At 40.7% G+C, this 9,818-nt stretch overlaps 1 long non-coding RNA gene across 3 annotated transcripts; it reads right to left on the bottom strand.

Annotated features, from left to right (window-relative positions):
- Positions 1 to 5,338: 5,338 nt before the first annotated feature.
- Positions 5,339 to 9,449, bottom strand: LOC108447764. Of its 3 annotated transcripts, none has more exons than XR_001863447.1 (3): positions 9,290 to 9,449; positions 9,096 to 9,194; positions 5,339 to 5,600 (listed from the first exon to the last, which is right to left on the bottom strand). It is a non-coding gene; the product is annotated as an uncharacterized LOC108447764 (long non-coding RNA). The 3 variants fall into 3 exon arrangements; XR_001863446.1 differs by having other exon boundaries at positions 9,096 to 9,205; XR_001863445.1 differs by lacking the exon at positions 9,290 to 9,449 and having other exon boundaries at positions 9,096 to 9,272.
- Between the last annotated feature and the right edge of the window lie 369 nt (positions 9,450 to 9,818).

Here is a 9,818-nt window from a genome sequence, read left to right on the forward strand (position 1 = left end):
TATTAGTTTTCCTCTAATTGCAAATCCCACTGGTGTGCAAGAGAATTGTAGGCACTTCATTTCCTTAAAAGGCTCTTGGTTGTATCAACCCAGAAATGACACAACCCATTCGTGCTCCCACTAAAGTCAGAAAAAAAAAAATCTTTGCCAAGGATTCACTGTTGACCAAAACTTCAAGGTGCTTACTGGTGTTCTTACTGCTGCTAGTGAAGAAGAACAACCCTGTTTAATCAGCCAAGTGGGAGGCTTTGCCTGACAATCTGCTGTAAAGTATATCTAGGGACATTCCTGATGGCAGCTCCATGTCTGCTAACCCTGGCAACATCAACCATTAAGTGTTGAGTAGAAGTGTTTGAAAATTAATTTCCTCAAACATTGTGAAATAAAATTATAAAACAGTAGTATTCTGTCCATTCACATTGCTTTTGATCACAGCAGCAGAATGAAAGCATTTAGGACCATGAAGAGTTTTTCCAGTTCATACAGTTTTTCCCTCAAATGATAGAACATCTCTCCAGTTCCCTCTCCAAAACAAAAGAAGTAACAATGTGAATAGTTTAGAAAAATGCAGACAAAATCTGAGTACCTAAACAAGTAAAAAGGCAATAAAATCGATTATCCCATATGTCTATTGGAGCTGGTTTGTGCTTATTTTCTCCAAAGAGGCCAGAGGACATGGTGGAAGCAGCAAGATCATGAGGGGTGGAGGAACACAGTTCACACCTTTTCCAGAATATCGAAAGCAGGAGGACCTCAGGGTGTCACCATTCAGTCATAGGAGACAGCCTAGGGAAAACAGTCATCACTTATCTTTTCACAGAGCTTCTTGCTTCCACGTGCAGCTGCTGTGACACTGCATTTGCTTTTGTCTCATGGAGAAATTACTATGTAAAACACTCCGAGAACCTGATGATAATGAATGTGTCACTTTTTTTAACTTTTGTTACATGATTTATCATGCTATCACCAGAAACTGCCAACTGTCTACATGTTGAGTGACTGGTTGCTATTCTCCCATGCATACATACTTCAGAAGAACATGTCTCTTCCTTTGTGCTAGTTATCCACTTTTACTCAAAATGAATGGCTTTGGGGAGACTCTCTCAGGAAAGTCCTTAATTTTTGAATGAGTTTTTATCTCCTGGTCAAAGTTGCTGTGTCTTTGGGACATAATACATAGCCTATTTTTGTGAAAAGTCAAGGATGTTGGCAGGCATGGAGGCTTTGGGTTGCAGCTGGATGAATGTTTTTTTCCTCCTTTTTTTTCTTGGGATAATTCAAGTATTTTTTCCATTTTTCAACTGCGTCCTATTAATGCCTTCATTTTGATAGAACAAGGAAGTGATTATTACAATAAAGAAGATAGCATTACCCATGTAGCGCCTGTGTAGTTTGTCCTTTACTCACTCTTGTCTTTTTAATTAGAATCTCTATCCCCTGCTGACAAACCCAATTGAAATCTGACATTTTTATGCTCATTATTTCATTAACAGTTTTGTCATGCTACAACTATTTTTAAAATGTTAGCCTTTAAATTCTTTGTAAACATATGGCTGATGGAAGAACAAACAGTGAACGGCCATGTTTTGTTTACGTAGTAGCACCAGCGCACACACCAATGCCCCCCACAAGCCCTCCACTTCTGTTCTGGATTGAGAATGTCCACTAGAGAAAAGAGGCACTTTGAGGTGTTTGGACATTAGAGCCTTGGTCTTCTTTTGGTATCTTCTGGTACTATTTAAAGCATGATTTAAAAGGCTAACATGGGTTTAGGTCTCCTTCCTCTCAGCTTGTGTCATTAATGAACCTCCACGTCTGAATAGGTAGTGAAACCCCTTAGAAATTGAGTTGGAGCTTGGCTTAAATGCAAAAAAAAGTAGCTTTTTTTCTTCAACAGCATGTCTGCGCATCCCTCCTCCTGCTTGAGTGTTCTGCAATGAGGCTTATTTATGAAAATTCAGGTTTCAAAAATCAAGTTCTGGCTTCCTAGAGCTGACTCAGGCTAGGTCTTCCCTCCTGAAACAAATTCTCTTACAAGTTTTCAGTGTGTCCAACCAAATAATTGTTATGCAGTATTTTTAATAAAGAAGTTTTTATTATGCAAAATATAAAGAAAAAATAAAAATATTTTGAACATGATACTTCTGATTTAAATAATTTCAATAACTACAACGCTTTCAGGCTATGGAAAGGAATAAGAGGGCAACAAATTTAATAACTGAACTTATACTATACAGAATGCTAATTATTGCTAAGGGCAATAAGTCAAGCACTCAAATGTTAGGTAGTAATAGTGGGTGATTTGATCCTGGATAGACACTGGGTAGCCACCAAAGCCATTCTGTCACTCCCCTCCTCAAGTGGGCAGGGGAGAAAAAATATAATGAAGGGCTCATGGGTTGAGATAAGGACATAAGGAGAGATCACTCGCTCATTGCTGTCACAGCTGAAACACAGGCAACACAACTTTGGGAAATTAACTGAACTTATTATTTATTACTTATTACTTATTTTTACCAAGCAAAATAAGAGTATGGTAATGAGAAGTAAAATAAACCCTAAAAACACCTTCCACCCACCACTCCCTCCTTCCTGGGCTTAACTTTATTCCCGATTTTATACCTCAGCCCCAGTGGTGCATGACGATGGGGAAAGGGGGTGACAGACAGTTCATGACATGTTGTTTCTCCTGCCACTTTCTCCACAGGGAGATGAGTCCTTCCCCTGCTCCAGTGTGGGGAGACAGTCCTCCATGGACTTGTCATATATGAGTCCTTCCCATAGGCTGCAGTTCTTCACAAACTGCTCCAGTGTGAGTCCCTTCCATGTGATGCACTCCTGTAGGATCTGGCTGCTCCAGTGTGACCCATCTGGGGTCACAAGTCCTGTCAAAAAACCTGTTCCAGTGTGGCTCTCTCTCTGCATGGGGCCACAGGTCCTGCCTGCAGCAAGAAGCATGGGCTTCCCATGGGGTTACAGCCTCCTTTGGACATCCCCCTGCTCTGGCATGGAGCCCTCCAGGGTCTGCAGGGGGATCTCTGCTCCCCTGTGAGCCTTTATGAGCTGCAGGTGGATCTCTACTCCCCTGTGGACCTCCATGGGCTGCAGGAGAATCTCAGCTTCAGCACCTGGAGCATCTCCTTTCTCTCCTTCCTCACCCACCTTGGTGTCTGCAGGGCTGTTGCTCTCATACATCCTCACTCCTCTTTTCTGTGGCCACAATTACTTCTGTGCAACAACTTTTTTTTTCCTTCTTAAATATTACATCCCAGAGATGCTACCACCATTGCTGCTGGCCTCAGCCCTGGCCAGTGGTGTGTCTATCTTAGAGCCAGCCGGCATTGGCTCTGTTGGACATGGGGGAAGCTTCTAGCAGCTTCTCACAGAAGCCATCCATGTAGCCCCTCCACTACCAGAATCTTGCCATGAAAACCCAATACAACTAAAATTAGTATCACCAAGTGATCCTATTTCCATTTTCCTGCAGTGCTACTTCCAATTTTTGTTCATTATGGAATATAACCTTGCTTATACCCTGAACTGACAATGTCACAATGCAGGCTGATTTATTTATATATATATAAGAATGGAAAAAACAACTCATAGTAGAAAACAGCTGTGCACTTTTAAATGGTCTGCCTGCAATAAATGGATATTCTTTACTTTTCCAGCAAGGCTCACAGCTGTTTGGGAAATGGTGGGATCTCTGGTTTGGGGATCACTATGGGACAGAGCACAGAATGAAGGCTAAAAGTTTGACAGCAGAGAGTTCAGCTCAACCCAGATTCTTGACAGATTTTTGGTAGTGCTCATAGGCAATTTTTGAAACACATTAAAAAAATGACACTTGCTAAATTCACAAGTGATAACCAAGCTGCACAAAAACTTTGCAGAACTGCGGGCTGGGCTTCTTTTCAAATTGAGAAAGACATAGGTACCTCCTTATACTCTCATTGCTCTAGTCTGGCCTCAGTTAAACTAACAACAAAACAGAAGACCAGACTGCGAGGAGGGGGCTTTAGCGTCTGAGTAAAATCATCAAAGTAACTAAATTCAGTAGGGTTTGCAGAGTGTGTGTGTTTGTGCGTGTGTGCTGGTTATTTGTTTTTATTTCTCAGTAACAAACACTCACTAGTTTTTATTTATTTTCTCTTTTCTCTTCCCCTACTACTGCTTCTATAGCCCCTCTCAAGTTGTTAAGCTTTTTGCTTTATAACAATTCCAGATTACAAAGACTGGCTGTAAACAACACCATCTAGTTCCTTCTGAGCAGGCAACTGAATACAGTGTAGGAGCAACGGAGGAAAAAATCACTTGAACTGGACTTGTAACTGTTATCGCTGCTATCAATGATCTGATAGGAAGTGCATGGCTGGAAAAATGGAAAAATGCTTCCAATATGTCACACGTCTTGTTAAGCTGCTGACTCCCTTTCTACAAAACCCCTCTTGACAAGTACATCTGCCTTATTGTGTTCACTGTCAGCCTTGGAGAGTGAGAAGGCAGAGAGCATCTTGGTTACATAAATATGCTGTCTGTGCCTAACTAAAGGGGCAGAGGAACTAAATCTCATTAAAGACAATCAAACACTGTATAGGAAAACCCATTACTGGTTAGTCTTTTTTTTGTTAATTTCTATTTAATTTAGGTGCAATTTTTAGTGGACTTACGATATGCTCAAAGCAAAGCAAGAAGGTTCATACATAGGTCTGCACTAATTTAGATAATCACTTTTTAAAAGTGACTTATATGTTGGCCTACTTCGAGAATTCAGTATTAAATTCTTGTGCATGGATAACCACCACCATTTGGTAAGCTTGTTTGAGGGCTCCTAGTGCTAGATCAATGCCACAGAAATGTTGTCCAAGTTATGAGGAATTCACAGCTGGTTAAAATTCCTTTTAGAAATGGTGATGGTCTAATTCTATGAAAGCAGGAGTTATGCCAAGTATCCTCTCTATCCAATCATCTCCAAAAAGGCCAGCACAAAACTGAAGTCTAGATGAGCTCTATATCCTGCGTTTTAGACCTCTTGGCAGTGATAAAGTCATATACATATATATGTGTGTGTGTGTGTGTGTGTGTGTGTTTGTGTGTGTTCTCTACCTAAATTCCACTTGTTCTGCTGGGTGATGTAGTAACACAGGAATTCAATATTAATGATTAGGGACAAGCAGACAGAGAGGAGCAACTAATGGATTGCTAATATATATCCTGGCTTAGTTTGAAGAGGTGTCTTGGGGCTAATATAAAAAAAAAAAAAAAAGAAAACTTAAATTAAAATTTAAGCCTGTAAAAGAAAGTTGTGTAAGGCAGCAGAATATATTACCATCCAAAGTAGAGGGAAAAAACCCAAATATTTTTATTACGTATCAATTTAAAAATCTGTGAATCTTGATTCAAATTTAATAGCCCTTATGTCTTAGGTTTGTAACTTTACATCATTTCAGTCTAAATTCTGGTCTATGTAATAGACCAGAGTTATTAATATTTACTATTATTTCTACTCCTCCAACTTTATGACTGGATTTCTCCAAGGCATTCTTCATTTTCACTCCTATCTTCCTCTTCAGTTTGAAAGTATCCGTTCAGGGAATTGGCTGAAAGATAGAAAAACAGACACATAAAAATTGTTTGACTGACGGTAATATTTTATTAATATTCTTTTTTTCCTGGAGGAGATATGAAGGTGAATCAGGAAATGGATGGCATTTTCAGATCATATGAATCAGTACCCGAGAGCTCATCATTTTCACCAAATATCTAACTACTTTTAGGGACTTTAAGTTAGATAGCCCTTATTTAGAACTTACATAATAACTTCTTTAACTGCCTTATCTGTCAGAGACTTTAATGGAAAGAAAGCAGCAATTACTAAAAATCAGCTCACAGATTTATAAATACAAGTGCACATATATTTTTGTTATCTAGCTTTGCTGAAAATATCTTATGCATTCATAAAAATAAACCATTTTGTTTATAAAGAGCCTTAATAATAGAAATGCCATGAGAAATATTATTTTGTTGTCTTTTGATCACAAATATAAACTCATCAGAAGAACGTATAGATCTCAAAAGACAAGTTTTAGGCTCTCACCTAGCTTTCCCTAATTCATAGATAATATGGAGAACAGTCAGTTTAACCTTCAAATACAGCACATAACACAAGACAGTAATTTAATGGAAAACAGCAAAGTTTGTAACTATTGGCATTTTTTCCCCTATGATTTAAATCAAGTATTGCAATGGTGTCTTTTGCTAAGACAATTAAAATTATGCTCAGTCTGGCCTTGCCCTTTGTCTGCTACTGGGCACACAGCTACAGCCTTTCCTGGCCTGCTTTTTAACAGTGTCCTTCCCTACCAGACCCATCTGAGGACAAGGATGGCAAACTTAAATCCTCTGGGTCATCTGCTTCCCTGGGACGAAGACGTCGTTCCTATTTTTACACATAACAATATCACAGGTGCCTGGTATTTAAATATGGCAGACTCATGGTGATCCAGCCTTGGAAGATGATGCTGCTCAATGCAGGTGGGAATGCTAAGGGCTCGCTCAACTCAAATGAAGCAGGGCAAATACTTTCCTGAATCTCAGTGGGAAAGAAGGAGAAACAGTAATGTAGATCTGATGATTAGGTATTTCAACAATGTCATGTAAGTCAGGTGAATTCAAGACACCAGACTGCACAAACTCTCTGTTCTTTAGCATTGGTTCAGGAAAGGCAGCTTGTTTGTATGCACCATCCTCCTGCCTGGTCTGCTCTGGAAAGGCTTTGGCCACCAGTAGGGTTTCTCCTAAGTAATAAATGATGTGGTTAAAAACACAAAAGTAGGCAATTAACTGTGAGACTTCAAAGTTTTCCTCTGCCTGTTTCTCATGAATTAAACAAAAAATGACTAATGTTTTCAATGGTCTGGAAAAAGCAACATGCAGTGGTAATAAAGACTTTGAACTCTGTGATTGTGAAGCAAGGAAAGTCCTTTCCCTATGATGAAAGCATAACTCAGGGCTCAGTTTTACTGAAGCTAACACCTTCTTCCTTTTCTTTCTTTTTTTTTTTTCTTTTTAACCCAACTTAAACTTTCAATTTACTGTATCTGACTTTGTTTTTCTAAATGGTGAGAGATGCTTACTATTCAAGATTCTTCGATGGGTAATGTGAAGACAGGCCTTCCCTTACACTGTGACTTTCCCACCTAAACAGATGGAAATCCACCCCCTTCCCTGCTTTCTAACACTCCTTATATCCTGCCACCACAGGAATGAGCTGAAATCTGGCTTTCCACCAAACTGGCCAAAAGCCTGAAGGTGCTGTGCAGCCTTTCCTCTTCCAACTGCAGTACCTTTACTGCTTCCACATGCTGCCATCCCTTAATACGCTGGGCTCTATTTTGTTGGAAGGAGAGATCAAAAATTACTATCAGTGAGAAATACAATGTCAGGAAAATACAAGGCAGAGGAGGAGGATGAGCTCCATACTGGAAGAAAAGTTGGATGGGATGGACTTGGTCTTCTGAGAGGTTTCTTTTTTTTCCCCTTCCTTAAAACAGACAACAGAGCTTCTCTTGCTGCTTTCTCCCTTGCCTTTAGCATAATATTCCTAGATTATATTAGAATATCTTAAATTATTTTGGATATAGTAACACACTGAGGCTTAGCCTAGGATTGAGACACCACTGTGCAACTTGTGAAGAAACAAAAAAACCTCAGCACCTACTTGCAAGGGTACATCTGGGGATTGCATCGCCTAAAATGGCTAGGCTCACTCACTCAACTCATCTGGTTTAACTCTATCATTTAGACACAGCACAGAGTTACATGTAAGATTAAAAATGTTACATTTTGTACCTTTATTTCAAACATGGTTAATCTCACAGGCATTTTCAGACATCTTTGCCCTTGAGCTTCTCAAATAAAATTAAATAAAATTAAGCATTGACATCATTACTGTTCTTCCATGAAACTAGTATTGAGCTATGAAGTGCATGACTTAAAAGCTCTGGGGCTGATATAGAGTCAATATGATTCCAGTGGAATTTTTCTTAGAATGCACTGTATGCCATTAACACAGTATGACATAAAGATATAAAAGTGGTGAGTTTTGATAGGTTTTTTTGCTGGCAGTTGGTTTTGGATACTCAGTGCTTACTTTTCACAGATAAAGTAAGGATGTTTTATTTTTTTCACACAGCACTTGGAAAAATAAATATATCTCCTCTTTAAAAAGAAACTCTAAATGTATTGTACTAGGTGGAGATACATAAAAAGTGTGGAACTTGTTGATGTGAAGAAATATGTCTTAATAATACTCCAAAGAAGTTAACAGATACGTGAATCATCTTATATCTGCACTTACTTTGACGGCAACTTTTAGATGTAAAATGAATTCTTATATTTCTATACAAGTATTTTCTGTATCGGAAGGAAATCACATGAGAAAGTGACCCCAGGCATTACAGTAACTACAGTAGTGGCTTATCAAACTTATTGTTATAAATAAGGAAACATCCTTGACTCTCAGGGTTACATGACTATGAAAAAAAAAAAAAAGTTTGGCCTTTAGTATTTGGGTTGTTTTTTTTAATACCAACAAGTAATCAGAAGGAATGTTCCAAATCCCAGGACTTCATTTTTAACGATAATTTCAAACTTTTGTTAATGTTTCTACTTGAACAAGTTTCTTTCATATTCTAGCCAAAGTAAAATTCTCCCTTGAGCTGGAAGTTTAAAGCAATTTGGATTTGCAGCATTTGGCTTGCTGATAAGTTTTGATGCTAGTTGTTTTAATTAGCTAATTTTTATACGATTACTCTAGCAAGGATCAATTCCATGGTTTTATTTGTTTTAATAAACTCTTACTGCTTTTAGTCTTCTAAATGGAGTTCTTGCTGCGAACAACAAAAGTCAGTTTCTGTCGCAGCTTGTAGTAGAAACGCGCAAATGCTGTCATGAAAGAAAAACACAACTCCGATGGAATTAATTACAATGCACACACGAACAAAAATAACCTCCTGGTTTAATACAGGTGAGCTGACAAAACACAAAGGCATGCGCCGAAATCCCGGTGAGCGCGAAAATGCGAACGCACGTACCTGGGGGAGATGCCTGCGCGCCCCGGCTGCAGCCCCGCATTGCCACGTCTTACTGTCCCACGCACGCCCCGGGACCTTTAGACAGGACTCTCCCAGGGCCTGGAAATGAACTTTTGGGGCTGACACGTCGATCGTGCCATGGGGGGAGGGAGGGGACTGGAGGGGGCGGAGAGGGATTCGCCGGAGGCTCTTACGTGGCGGCAGAAATGTCAGCGCCGGCTCCCCTGCGCAGCGGGGCCGGGGTTGCTGCTGCGGGGCTCCTGTTGCCTACGTGGTTCCACGCCGGCCCCCGCAGACGCGGGGCCGGAACATTGGGGCTGACTGACTGACTGACTGCGGCATGGCGTGTGAGGGGTGAGGAGACCCGGCAGGCGCGCAGCTTGGGAGCTCCCGTGGCGATCCCGTGCCCCTTCCATCCCGGGGCAGTCGCTGGCGCCCGGCTCTCCTTCGCCTCCTCTATGTGCTGCTCCCCGCTTTTGGTACATTCCCCTGGCCCCGGAGCCCCGGGCAGCGGCGGCGCTGCCCGTGTCCCACCGCCTCCCCTCCCTCCTGCTGTCTCTTACTGCAGCTCGCCGGGATTTGTTGTGCTTAGTTGTACTGGCGCTGGGGCGCCCCTGCTCAGATCTGATGGTAAAGGAGCAGCCTCAGGTCATGTTTTTGTGAGCTGCGGTGATTAAGGAATAAAAGGAAATAAAAACCCCAAACCCCAAGGAAAAAAATCTC

This window comes from Corvus brachyrhynchos, unplaced genomic scaffold, assembly GCF_000691975.1.
Source record: "Corvus brachyrhynchos isolate BGI_N302 unplaced genomic scaffold, ASM69197v1 scaffold23, whole genome shotgun sequence".
In the NCBI taxonomy this organism is placed as follows: Eukaryota; Metazoa; Chordata; class Aves; order Passeriformes; family Corvidae; genus Corvus; species Corvus brachyrhynchos.